We start from the raw sequence: 12985 nt of genomic DNA on the forward strand, positions 1-12985 counted from the left end.
CAATGACTTCAAACATCTGAGGGAAGACAATGATGTGGAAACATCCAAATGTGACTTGTCTGAAGAAGAGAAAATGCAGAATACAAGTGGATGCAAAAATGTGAATGCCACAAGCATCAATTTTGAGTCTTGTCAGTTTGAACCTCAGATGTGGGTTAGGAGATGGGAAAGTGGGAAAGATTTCAAGTTGTCTCAGGCTTCACATAATATGGGAGGAGACGACCGCTTGGAAGAACAACAATTCACCAACTGTTCACTGCACAATGATACTGATAGGCGTGAAAATTATAAATGCTTATTTTCCAAAAATCAGATAGAATACAGTGAGCCTTCTCCAATGAAAGAAGTTATCAAAGAGTCAGGAAAGGCTGTTAGCGAAAAACATGTTGATGTTAATGATTTGCTTCCTTACTCCAAGTCACAAAAAGACCTCTCTCCACACAGGGATGGTTTTTTTGGCAGTCCTCCTCTCAAATCTTCTATGTCTTTTTATCCTGCTGTTGGTTCTTCACTTATGTCTTCAGAATCGGATAGGAAATTTCCCAGAGAAGCAAAAACACCAGAGAGAAATCAAAAACCATTCCTGTCTCCCAAAATAGCTTTCCAGAAAGCCAATGAGCAGGACATTACATCAGGAAATCGGAACATAGAGAGCACAATTTCTCCAAAAGAGCTTTCCTGCACTGATTTCAACAAGCATAAATATGCTTCAGTTTTGTTCAGTTTTGTCATAAAAACTCCAGATGTTGCAGTCCAGAACAGAAAAGAGGCTGATATTATTGTTTCATCTGCTGATGATGAAATGGAGCTAGAACAAGAGAGGAAGTTACCAGAGTCTGGCTCTCCTGAAAGTTTCCTGAAGCCCAGATTCTGGGAAGTTTCGGATAGTGAAGAGGAGGAATTCCCACAGATGCTTTTTTTAACTGAGAAGGTGTCAGCTTCAGCAGATGCCTGTCCGACAGACCTTGCAAAGACTCCCGGTGAGAGCTTGTATCTGTACAGAGTTCACTGAAGTAGGTTAAATTGTTGTCATTTTAGGTGATCATCCTGTTTGTTGTTCACCTGCTATATTGAGAGGGTGTTTTGGCCTTCTCATCCAAAGCAGTCAGGGCCAGGCTCAAGAAGGTACAGTCAGCTTCTGATGTGGGGGAGTGCAACTAAATATGTGGGATAGTTGGAGCGTAGCCATTTGTGATCCATTCATGCTGCTGCTTTGACAGTGATCGTATGCATTGTAGAAATGATGAGACATTACCTGGGAGGGGAAAAAAAATCAAACAGCCTTCACTTTGCATGCTAGGGAATGATTATTCCTTGCAGTAATGGGTCTTGTTTTTCATGCATTCATCACTGATGTATGTGCTAACAGTTACACGAAGACATCGGGTAAGCTTTGCTTCCAGTGGTAGAAGTATAGAGGTTGGCTGGAAGTAGGTGCCTCTCCTGCCCACGGGTAGGCTCTCTGCATATTTTCCTGCAAAGCTCTTCTGATTTGCCTTTGCTTTGACTTGCCCTGCCCTTGTGTTTGCTGATTGTAGGCTCTTCCAACAGATTTTTGTGTGTCCAGCACTGGTCCCAACTGGAGGACACAGTGAGCGGTTTCAGGACGCACACAAGACTAAGGGCCAAGCTGCTCTTTGCCACCAGATTGCACTTAGTGGTGTCAGGAGCTGGGCCTTGTCTGCTTGAATGCCTGATGACACAGAGAACACCAGCCTCTGGGGTCATACCCTTCTGGGGTCAGCTGCTTACTAGGACAGTTCCTTCCATCTAAGCTCTAAGAACAGTAATTTATCCCTTAATATTTATTAGATATATTACTAATTATACTATCGTAAGTAATTAGTTTAACAAGCAGGATTTAGAACATGACCTGAGACTGACTGTGCTTCACAGTATCGGGAAATCAGTATCACTAAATCAGTATCTAATTCAGGCCCCCAGAACCTTGACTTGTTCGGTTTCTTCTGCATCAAGTCTCTCCTATGCAATTTTCTTCCTTGGGAAAGAACCACTTCACAGAATTCAGTAAACATATATTTTTAATTACCTTGCAGCAGTTCTATCAAAGCCTCCAGTGGGCTTTTTTATTCAGACCTAACATATGGCTCAATTTGTTTTCTGATTTAAAGACACTAAAAAACAAATATCCTAGACCCAAGGAAGACGAAAGTGTTGATCTGTTCGGTATAAAGGTATTTAGTAGAGCAGCTTGCAGACAAGTAGTTCTTCTTAAACAGTTACTAGATAACATTAAAATATCTGCCACCAGGAGGGGAAGATATCATCCCTCCTATATCCTTCTGTACTAATTCTGATGACAATTTCATTCTGTTGCAGAACCTGCCTGTCAAGAGAAGGACAAGTCTCCTGAGAAGTACAAGTCTCCTGAGACTCCTATGACACCAATGCCAGCTTACTCCCTTATGAAGACCCCAGAACTGAAGAGGGAGTTGAGCAGGTTAGCACTGCTTCTACAAGTATATCTACAAAAAAAAAAAAAAAAAGTGCAAGTACATCTCTTTATGAGCAGAAAAAATACATGGAAGTTCCATCTCCATATGAGGAAGAACTTCTTTACTGTTTGGGTGTCACAGCCCTGGAACAGGCTGCCCAGAGAGGTTGTGGAGTCTCCTCCCCTGGAGATCTTCCAAACCCGCCTGGATGTCACCCTGTGCCACATGTTCTAGGTGTCCCTGCTGGAGCAGGGGGGTTGGACTAGATGATTTCGAGAGGTCCCTTCCAACCCCAACCATTCTGTGATTCTGTGAGAAACCTGCTGGTAGGTGGTGTGAAAGGCAGCTACTGTGCTAAAGGGGAAAACTTGATGGTTTTCCAATGTCATGCTCTTCCAGCTGGCCACTGAGCTTCCTGGCCTGGTCACATTGCTGAGCTATAGCAGTGGAAGGCGCAGCATTATCTTAGGCTTAAGTCCTACCTTTCTCTTTCAGATTTGGAGTTCGTCCTTTCCCAAAACGCCAGATGGTGTTAAAGTTGAAGGCCATATTCCAGGATACTCACCAGGACGTGGATACGGATGTGGATACTGACACAGAGGATGATATCCCATCCTCCCAGCTTCCCCCACAGAGGCCTCCAGCCAAGCGCCGTAGGCAGCTGAAGACTAACGGGCATGCTGGTGGGAAACGTGCCAAAATCTCCAACTGTAGACAGACACCAACTGTATCTCCAGAGAGGGGCTCTCTGGCAGCTGATAAGGAGGAGCTGATGCTCTCATCATCTCAGGAATCTTCATATTCTCGGGAATCTTCATCCTCGCTGGATGGCAGTGACGTCTCTACTGGTATACAGAGGTAGGGGAACAAAATACTAACGAAGGAGTCTACTGTGCAGCACAGAGATGAGCTGGGAAAATGGGAAATATAAGTGTCAATGCAGAATACAGGGGATCTGTACTGTAGGCAGCTTCCCTGAGCTTTTGTCACTTGAAGTAAGTTCTTCTGTTGTGCGTTTCAGTCTAATTGCTAGTGAGCTATTCTGAGAGCACAGAAATGCTCACGGGTGAAACTGCACATGGGCAGAGCTCAAAGCTGGCACTGCAAGGAGCCTCGCAGGGTGGAGTGAGAGCCTGCAAGAGGAGCAGGGAGCGCTGCTCGGTGAGCACTGCGTGTGGTGCTGCACAGAGCAAGTGTGTCAGCAGTAGTGCAGCAGGAGCAAGGAATGCCGGGCAGCACCGGCACAGCTTGATGTGCAGGTTTGCAGAACACGTGGCGTGTTCTGCCTCCCTCCCTTTGGCAATTGCTGGTGTCGGAGATCCTACACAGGGCATTGCAAGGGTTGGCAGCCAGGGACTTGGGCATCTCTGAGTGTGCCCTTGATGACCAGTGGTTTCCTTGATTGTTTTTTGCACTTTTTCTCACTTTTAGTTCTTGTAGCAATATATCCGAAGATGAGGAAGAGGAGCTCCCAGCTTCTCAGACAGCAGCCCAGGAAGCAGATACACTGGACGCAGTGGGAAACTGCATCATTTCAAATTCAGTCCTGTACCACAAGGTCCTCTCTTACGAGCCAATTGAGCTGGCTGCACTGCACCGAGAGCTGAAAGCAAACGGCATGAAGATTTCCAAGGCAAAGCTGATGGATTTTCTAGATGCTTACTGTATCACCTTCACCACGGCTGCAGAGCGGAAGGAGAAGGAAGCCAAAGGCAAGGGGAACGGAAGACAGAGGAAACGCTACTGAATGGAGCCTCTCTCCCATTTCCAGCGGCAGCTGCAAAGATCCCTCCTGTTGGTGCACTCCCCTGCTGCTTCTCCTCTTTATCTTTGCTTTCCATTTTTTCCTAATAAGTTTTAGTTCCCTAATAAGATCTTTTTTCCTGAATCCTCAGACTCTCCAAGTAGTTATTTATTCAGTATCTGAGCGGCCCTACTGATTGCTACGCAGGGGACATTGTGGAAATAAGAGGCCTTTGCTGTCCTTGGTTAATCTGGTGGTCTCTGGTAAAACTCCTCAATCTGTGTGCAGCTGTTCTTCTAAACTATTTCTCATGGCTTTGCAGTGTCCTCTAACACCAGCAATTGTGTGAAAGCCTGGATTCCAACATTCCGCTGTGTGTGTCCAACATGTAGCAGGTATTGGCTTGCTGGGATCTCCAAGATATAATCTGCTCCATTTTCTGAGGGCTGTGTTACCTTGTCTTTGTAGTCCGATCAGAGCACATCCTTGACAGAGGTGGGGTTTTTTGGTTTTGTTTTTTTAAGGAGATGGTATTATAGTGATTAAATCTCTTCCTTGAACAGTCTCTTCTTAAACCTATTGTAAAAGAAGTTGTGAACATCATCTGGAACTCTTGGACAAACTCCTGGACCCTAAAAGGTCATCTTTTATATGTATTTTGTGAGCTCTTCTGACTTTCATGTGTTTTGAGAGCTTTGAATCTGAAAAGGTCTTGGCAAAAAGGACACATTGTTATTTTTTTTAAAAAAGGAGCCACTTTTGTAACGTATTTATGTATTCTGGAAATTATTTATATTTTTGATATATTATAGCCTTTTTATTTAATTTATATAAATAAACAGAATAAGATCTTGATGATAAACTGTAACAGGTAATGCCTTAGGAAGGCCCGGGGCAGCCTAAGCAGCAGTCCTGGGTCTAGCTGGGAGCAGTAGTGGCTCCACAGTGAGCGCTCTGGCTGGAAGGGTCCTCAGCAGAGGACGGAAGGACAAGGTGAGTCGTGGCACAGGGGCCCAGCAGCAAGGAGAGCTGGAACAAGGGATTGCTGCGCAGTGGCTGGAGAGAGGAAGATCACCAGGTTTGTTTGAGATGGAGAGCACCAAGGTAGGAGAGACTCCAGGTAAGGCTGGGGAAGGTGTTTTGGTTGGCCAGAAGGAGAGATGGGGGAAGACTTTCTTGCAGAAAAAGGCCAAGTTTTGCCTTAAGTGGCATTCTAGGAAATACTGTTTCCCATAATGTATCACATATTTCTCTCTTGTCAGTCTTAATATGTGAAAATAAGTAAGATCCCTTTCCATCTTCTCTGCTGTATTCCTAGTCAAGACATTTATCATCAAAACTTTTGCAATCCATTCTTTCTTATATCTTGACCTTCAGCAAATACAGTGTTACACTTTGGGCATATAAATTACAATCGTTCAACTAATAGGACTGCACCATAAGAAACTTGGTAGCATGCTAAGAAAAAAAAAAATTAAAAAGAACAGTTACTGAAAATGCCTATATCCTCTTTTCTCTGTCATCCTTAAGCCTTTCAACTAAACACTTTGCCTAATGAAACAAAACAAAAATTTAACAACTGTGCCATTCGGATTGGAGATAACATTTTGCAGAGGCTTCTCTCAGTATTCTTGTGGCTACAGTTGACAAAATTAAATGGTTTTCCTAATTCTAACAATTCTCCCAAAAGAGGAAAAATGACTTGCAGCATGTCAGATAGGTCACAATGCAGCCTGCATGCTGCAAATTATCAGAAAGCCATTATTCATTCTCCTGCTCTGTTAATCTGTACGCAAGGGTGTCTCTTCCAGCTAATATTAATGTTTCCATCTGCCAGTGATGACGTTATCAATCAGTTTCATTTGTATACTTTTCTCTGTTTTTGTATGTTCCTAACACAGGGTCATATCTCTCTTGGAAAATCCATTGTCTCTATAAGAAAAAAACCTTTTCAACAAAGATTTGAATTGTTTACTATGTTAAAAAGTAGCCAATATGTTATTGGCAATGTATAAAGCCTTTGGCCTAGCCCAACACACCTGATGAGCTCCAAATGAGCTTTGAAAAAAACCACTTCCAAATGTGTGTGACAACGAAGTGATCTGTGTGAGTGCCTATGGATACTAGTAGAGCAACTTTTGCAGCTACTGCCTGTTGTTTTGTGCATTATCACATTTCCTACCTACAAAATCGGTAGGGTGATGACTGTTGTGCCCTCCCTTTCTACCCGACCAGTAACTCCCAACTATTGTGTTTACGGTGCTAAAGTTTAGGTACCGAAGTGCTAAATACAAGAACAGCCTTGTGCTCATCCAAGGGCCTCCTGGAGCCTTTGGTAGCTCCATGCTGGTGGATTCCGTGGGCTTTGGTCAGTGACCTGTGCGCTTCAGCTCCATGGTGGCCATACGAAGGACGGGGGGAGGCCTGGCCACGCAGGTCCCACGGAGGTTCCTGGGGACACAGGTAACGCGTTCATGGTGCGTTCCGACCTCCCTGCGTGCGGTTGCTCTTCCCTTTCATCTCGCCCCAGCCGCGGTGGTGGCTGACGTGTGTCCCTGACGCCTGGGCCCCGGTGCCGGCAGCCCTCCTGGCGGCCTCCCAGGGCAGGTCTCCGCTCTCCTGCTTTGCCCCTCTGCTTTCGCTGGGGACCTCGAGGGCCAAGAACCTTCCTCCTGCTCCTGCACGAGGCTCAGAAGCGGCTCCCCCGCGTGACAGCGGCGCTTCCCCCACGGGGGAGCCGCGTGCTGCAGGTAACGAGCTTGCCCGCCGTTCATACTCGGCAGCAACGGGCCCTGAACGGCGAGAAGCGCCTCGTAACGCGCCCGGACAGCGCCGAGCACCGGCAGCAGCGCCGCCGCCGTTTCACGTCGTCCTCGCAGGCCGCGGCCGCGACCGCCGCCTGCCATTGGCCGCCGCCGTCACGTGGCTCCGCCGCCGGGCTGTGGGCGAGCCCGGAGCGGGTAGCGGCCCGGCCGGGCTCGGCCCGGCTCGGCCCGGCCTCGCGGCGGCCGCTACGCGGTCGGACCCGGCCCCGCGGGCCCGGGCAGCGCGGCTGTCGCCTCGAGGCCGCGCGTCGCTGCTCTCTGGACCCCGGCGCAGGCGCCCCGGCGGGGCGGGCGGCCGGGCTCTGCTCTCCCCTTTCCCTTCCCCCGGCAGGACCTCCGGGCAGCGGCGGAACCTGATCTCCCACATGGAGCAGGACGAGGAGCGGTGGCTCCGCCGGCTCCAGGCGCCCCTGAGCAGCGCCCGTGCAGGTAAGGGCCCCCCGCGCCGTCCGAACCGGGTCTTCTGCGGCTTCGGGCACTCCCGAGCCAGCCGCGGTGTGGGGTATTTCATAACCCGCTGTGTGTTTTATTGCTGTCTGCATCTGCGGGTGTTTTAGCATCCAGCCTAACTTACATTGAGGAATTCTGCAGCTTGCAGCGCTTTGTGAGGAACCACATCCTCTGCTTTGAAGCTGCCTTCTACTGGTTCGCTGGATGCCCGTGGTTCTTGTTTTGGAATAAACAGCGCAGGGCAGATGGCTGCCCACCCTCTGCAGGACATGCGTGTTCTTACAGAGCTCTGATATCTCCCATCAGATGAACCTTTCTTGGGCGGAACACCCCGTTAAATCATTTCTCATACAGAGGCTGCTCCAAACCTGGGCATCCATGTTACCTTTCTGTACCTTTTCCAGTACTATTAATTATTCCAGCACATCATTTCAGTCCCATGTCATTGCTCCAAGCCATTTTTAGCTCTACTGTTCGGCTGAAGTTCAGTAGGGAGCTGTTATCTCCCAGCTGCCTGCATTGAGCCAGGGGAATCTGCACTCCCCGGTTAGCAGGAACCACGTGTGCCTTCCACTGCTGCCCCTGCGCTCACGTCACCGCCACTCTTGGGGAACTGGAGCTTCTTGTGCCCAGAAGGTGACATCGCAGGCCCTAAGTGAGTGGCTGCAAACTCCAATAGCTGGGACCGGTCGCAGCTGCTCTTCAAATGCAAAGATGATGGATCAGGGACTGGCTGGTCATCTCAGACACAGACCACTTCCCTAATGGGACAAAAAAGTGAGTTTTAGTAACAAAAGTCTTGTAGATCAGCTCCTACGCAGGGAATCTGATATCCTGCCTCTGATCAGCTGCATAATTTTGGGAAACTCCTTCCTCTCTCTAAGCCTGTTACTGTGGCAGCGTCTTCCAAATATTCTTGGGTGCAAACAGCAAATGGAGGCTTTTGTAGCAACGATGACCTTGTTGCATTGCAGCAATGGTCAGAAGCATAGAAATGTGCTGTGAAATAGATACAGGTTTACCAGTATGAACGTCTACAGATACTAGCAGATACTGTTAAATCTCTTTGCTTTGGAGTCTGTTTATATAATAATAACAATACAGCTGGTTGTTTTTAAGTGCAGATTTTAAAAAGGCTGCAAGGTATTCACATGGATCAGCAAGGTTCAAGGTGGTTGTCGTATAGAAGTTGAACACAAGTTGTAAATGATTCAGATGATGAAAAAACAGATTCCTGTGCGTGTTATGCATTTCACATTTTTGAGCGATCCTCCTCTTTTAAGTGTCAGTGTTTTTCATTGGACAATTCAGTGCGATTCGCCACCTAAGCCAGTAACATCTATCCCAGAGAACTTGGCCTTTGGGGCTCAGTACTAGCAAGTGCTATGCTGGAAGGTGAGGAATGTGATCTGACATTTCTAGAAAGCTAAGGTTTTACCTTATGTGTTAGTTTTTAAGGGCTGTATATAAGGGTTTTGTCTCTTGCTTAGTCCCTGCCTTGCTTTGTCTATTTGGAAACACAGATGAGAATATGAAGGCAAAAGTAAGATTGTTTGGAATAATTTAGCTCTCTCCCTATACTATGTTTCCTGTGTCTCTAACATTTAGTTTGGGTTTTTATTTTAAGTAGTTGGTGCTCAAGAATGGCATTTATAGTACTGTGCAGCAAAATATTACTGTGACTTGGCTTAGTAGTAATTGTGGAACCGATGCAATGTCTCAGTACCTCCTAACTGGAGTATTTTCGGTATATTTGTGCAATATTTGCTTGCAAGTTCTTGCAGGATTTTCTTAAGAGCATTTCTAATTCCCATGAAGCGTAGCAACTTAAGAAAGAAGTTGAATAAACCAGCAGAAGTGTTGAAAGACACAAAAACAAAGGAGTTTTTCATGTCAGTTTTTGCAAGCTTCAAACCTTTAGACCTTTAGCCACAACTAACTCAATTGCTTTTGAACACAGTCTGAAATTAAAATGCAGCGTGTGATCTGAGCCCAAACTAAATGCTGTGGAAAGGCAACATCCGTCTTCCTTGTCAACTCCAGGTAGCAGAAAGCACAAATGAAAGGTAATGCTCTGTCGCTTGACCGATGGGCTCTGTGAAAGCCTGAGCGAAGGAGCTGTCCACCTTCCAGCTTCATTGCAAGCAGGAAGGGGCTTGTTAAATCCCTGGAGCAGGAGGATTTAATGGACTTTAGCAGCAGCTTTGTGGCCCGCAAATGACCACTGCGGGTTTTAACCACAGAGCTGAAAAAGCAAATATTTGATGCTCGCAAGCAGAGGCTCTGTCTTTATCTCCTCAACATGTATGTGTTTCTAGCATTGGATGTTTCAAAGACCTTAATTCTTAATAGAAGCGCCCCTCCCTGCTGTAAGTTTTCGTGCTTTGGCGCTGTTTTTGCCCGAGAGCGGGTGAGCGGTGTGCCCAGCGGATCGGTGTTTTAGGGTTTTACTCCATATTTGAGCGTTTTTTTTAATTTATTTTCCCGCGCTCGGGGCGGGCGGCCCTCAGGGGGCGCCGTTGGCGAGCGGCGGCCGTTGGGCCCGGCTCGCAGGGCGGGGCCCGTCACCACGGCAACCGCTGTGGCGTCAGGAAGTCTGTGTTGCGCCTGCGTCGCTCGGCTCGGACGCGCCTGCGCGCACCGCCCGAGCAGCGGCAAGCGCGGGCCGTTGGCGCGGTGCATGCGCTTCGCTGCGGTCCTTCCCGGTGTTGTGGCGGGGTGCGAGGAGCGGAGGGAGCCGCGGCTGCGGCGGAGAGGTCAGCGGCGGGCCGGGGGCGGCGAGGACCGGGCGGGAGCGGCGGCACCGGCGCCCCCCGATCCCCTCCGCGGGCCGCGGCTCTGTGCTTAATTCTCAGTTGTATTTTTCATTTTGAAACACCCGCTGCATAGATTCCTGATTTGTATGTTACTGTGTTTGCATACAAGCCATGAAAATTTGCACTGAGCAACCGTTACTTTTTATTTTTATGATTACTTCCCCTTTATCCTTCCATAGGAGGTATAATGTGAAGTTTTTCTGTTTTCAATAAGATGCTCTGTAAAATAGGAGGTTAGTTTCTATAACACTTAAAAAACAGGGGCAGTTTTTGTCATGTAAGTACCGATTTAAAATTAATTTCTGGAACGTGATAAAAAATTTACTAGTTATAAAATGTTTTGCCTTATGTACGAGGTACTAGTGAGGGGGGTTGCTCTAAAGGAAACATGAACATGATGCACTGATGGGTTATGAGGGAACATAAGTGGGTAGTGTCTGGTAGACAATGATGCTGGTCATTGCTAAGGTTGCTTCTTAAAATCTGTTTTTTTTTTTTTTTTTTTTTTTTAGCAGTTATTTTTTGCTTGTTAATTTGTCATTGCTTGTATTTCCCTATCTGTTTCAGTTACCCTTGTCTGCATAGGAAGACTGACAGAGACTGGAGCAGAAAGGTTAGTACCTGATTTGGAATTTGTCTTCTACACTTATATTTGTGCTCTGCTCACTGAGTAACTCCTGTTCTCTCTCCTCGGTATTATATATTATATTGGCACTTCCACAAAGCCAGAGAACCTGCACTGTGCAGCTCTTGCATTATGTCTCAGTAGGAGAGAGTGTGCCATAGAGTTGTGGTTCTGGGTTCAAGCAAGTTATTAGGAAACAAGATGGAAAAAGAAAGGGCAGACTATTCATGGTATCATAAGTCCCAACTTTGTGCTCAAAATAGGGTCAGCTCTCGAATTGCGTTGTGTTGTTCAGGACTTTATCTAGCCTGATCTATTCTGACTTCCAAAGAGCTGCGTTGGGGGGGTTTGTTTGTTTGTTTGTTTGTTTTCTGCAGGAGCAGTGCTGTTCACTGCTGGGAGCAGTGCTGGGCTGAGCAGATCCTGAGTAATATTTGAATTCACACACATATTTAAGTACACAGGTACTTGTGGAAGTGGCTAAACTTAGCACCATTAGAGCATGTGCTGTCACCTTCTCCCACCCTCTGAAGCTTGGAACTTGAGCAAAAAGAGGAATTAGTAAAAATACACTAAAATCTAACCCTTTCCTCCCAATTTCTAGGTTCCATCTTCAAGAACCATCTAGGTTCTTGCTGCTCTGTGCTATTTTGACTATATACATCAAAAGGTTCAGTTGGGCTGAACCAGACCGAACATCTAAGTGGCTAGGTAAGTGCTGCTGTTTATTTTATTTGACCAGCTTGTGTGATTTGTAGAGTCCTAAAATCTTACAAAATTAATTGAATTCTATATTGAAATAAATAATTTTGCAAAACCGTTACTTGACAAGCTCTACAAGATGGTGCCAAAGGGGCTTTAAGGTACATCAATGACAGCATGATCAGATGTATTTAGAGGATCCTGGTCTGTGCCTACGCCTCACTACACGTCTGTAGATGGAGGAGTAAGATAGATTAATCCTTAGGTTTGCATTGCTTATACATCTCACGTGATCTGCCTGGGGCATTCAGTATTAATTGCAAACAAAAGTTTAACATCAGGAAGTCACCGTAAATAATATGACATGTGTATGCATATGTCTGTGAGAGTTATTTAAAGCCATGGAGGATGTGAGATTCTCTGTGTGCCTCCTCCTACTTAGGAAAAAAAAAAAAAAAAAGGTCAATTTGTAGTGATAACTACTCCAAGATTCTGTCTGAAAAAAATAAATTTATGAACTGGTTACAGAAAATGTCAATTTCTCTCTCAGGAAATGATCCAAGACTTACAGCAAAGTCCTCTGCAGGTTTGGGAGGTTGAATTTAAAATAGATAAATCCATTAACATCTGTAATTGCTTATAGGAAAGGCTGACCTGTGAAAATGTGTAACCAGCATTCCTTAGCCTTGCATGGCTGCAGCCAAGCCATTTGAGAAAACAATCCTGCTTGTGTTCTTCCTGCATTTTGAGTCTTTTGGTGCCCAGAGCTTTATTGGAGAAACTGAACCACAGCTGCTGCCATTCCAAATGAAACACTCTGTTTAAGTTTTGAAAGAAATGGATTTGGGAGTCAATATAAAAGCTCCATTAAAATAGCCAGAACCGTAGTGAACATATGGCTTGGAAGAAGAGGACAATCAAAATGTCTAAGAATAGAAATCTAGTTCTAGTGTTGCTCAGGGATTGATGGCATTTCCATATGGATGTTGTTGTACCTATTGCTGTTCCAAGAAATCACTAGCTAGCACTGTTATTCTTACTGTAGAGAAAGTTTAAGAAACTTAGTTAAATCAGGTTTTTTTAAATTAGTTCAAGAAGCTAATTTAAACCAGCTAAGAAAGAGACAATACTTTTATCTGGTGTATTTGACAACAGTTTATGAGACATGGTCAGTGTCTACTGAGTAGCCAAAGGAGGAGGTAAGAACACAGAGGTGAAAGAAGGGTGGGCACATTTGTTAGATGTGCTCTCTCATCTGTCCGAGAAACTCTTCTGCAAGGCCAAGCACTGCTAAGCCTTACTCTGTGAGCTGCTTTTCAGCATGGGGACAGGCTCTCTTCTTTAAATATGCTGTGTCACAAAATGAA

Source organism: Tinamus guttatus, unplaced genomic scaffold (assembly GCF_059628265.1).
Source record: "Tinamus guttatus ecotype Peru unplaced genomic scaffold, ASM5962826v1 Tinamus_guttatus_pri_ptg000429l, whole genome shotgun sequence".
NCBI classification, from domain to species: Eukaryota; Metazoa; Chordata; class Aves; order Tinamiformes; family Tinamidae; genus Tinamus; species Tinamus guttatus.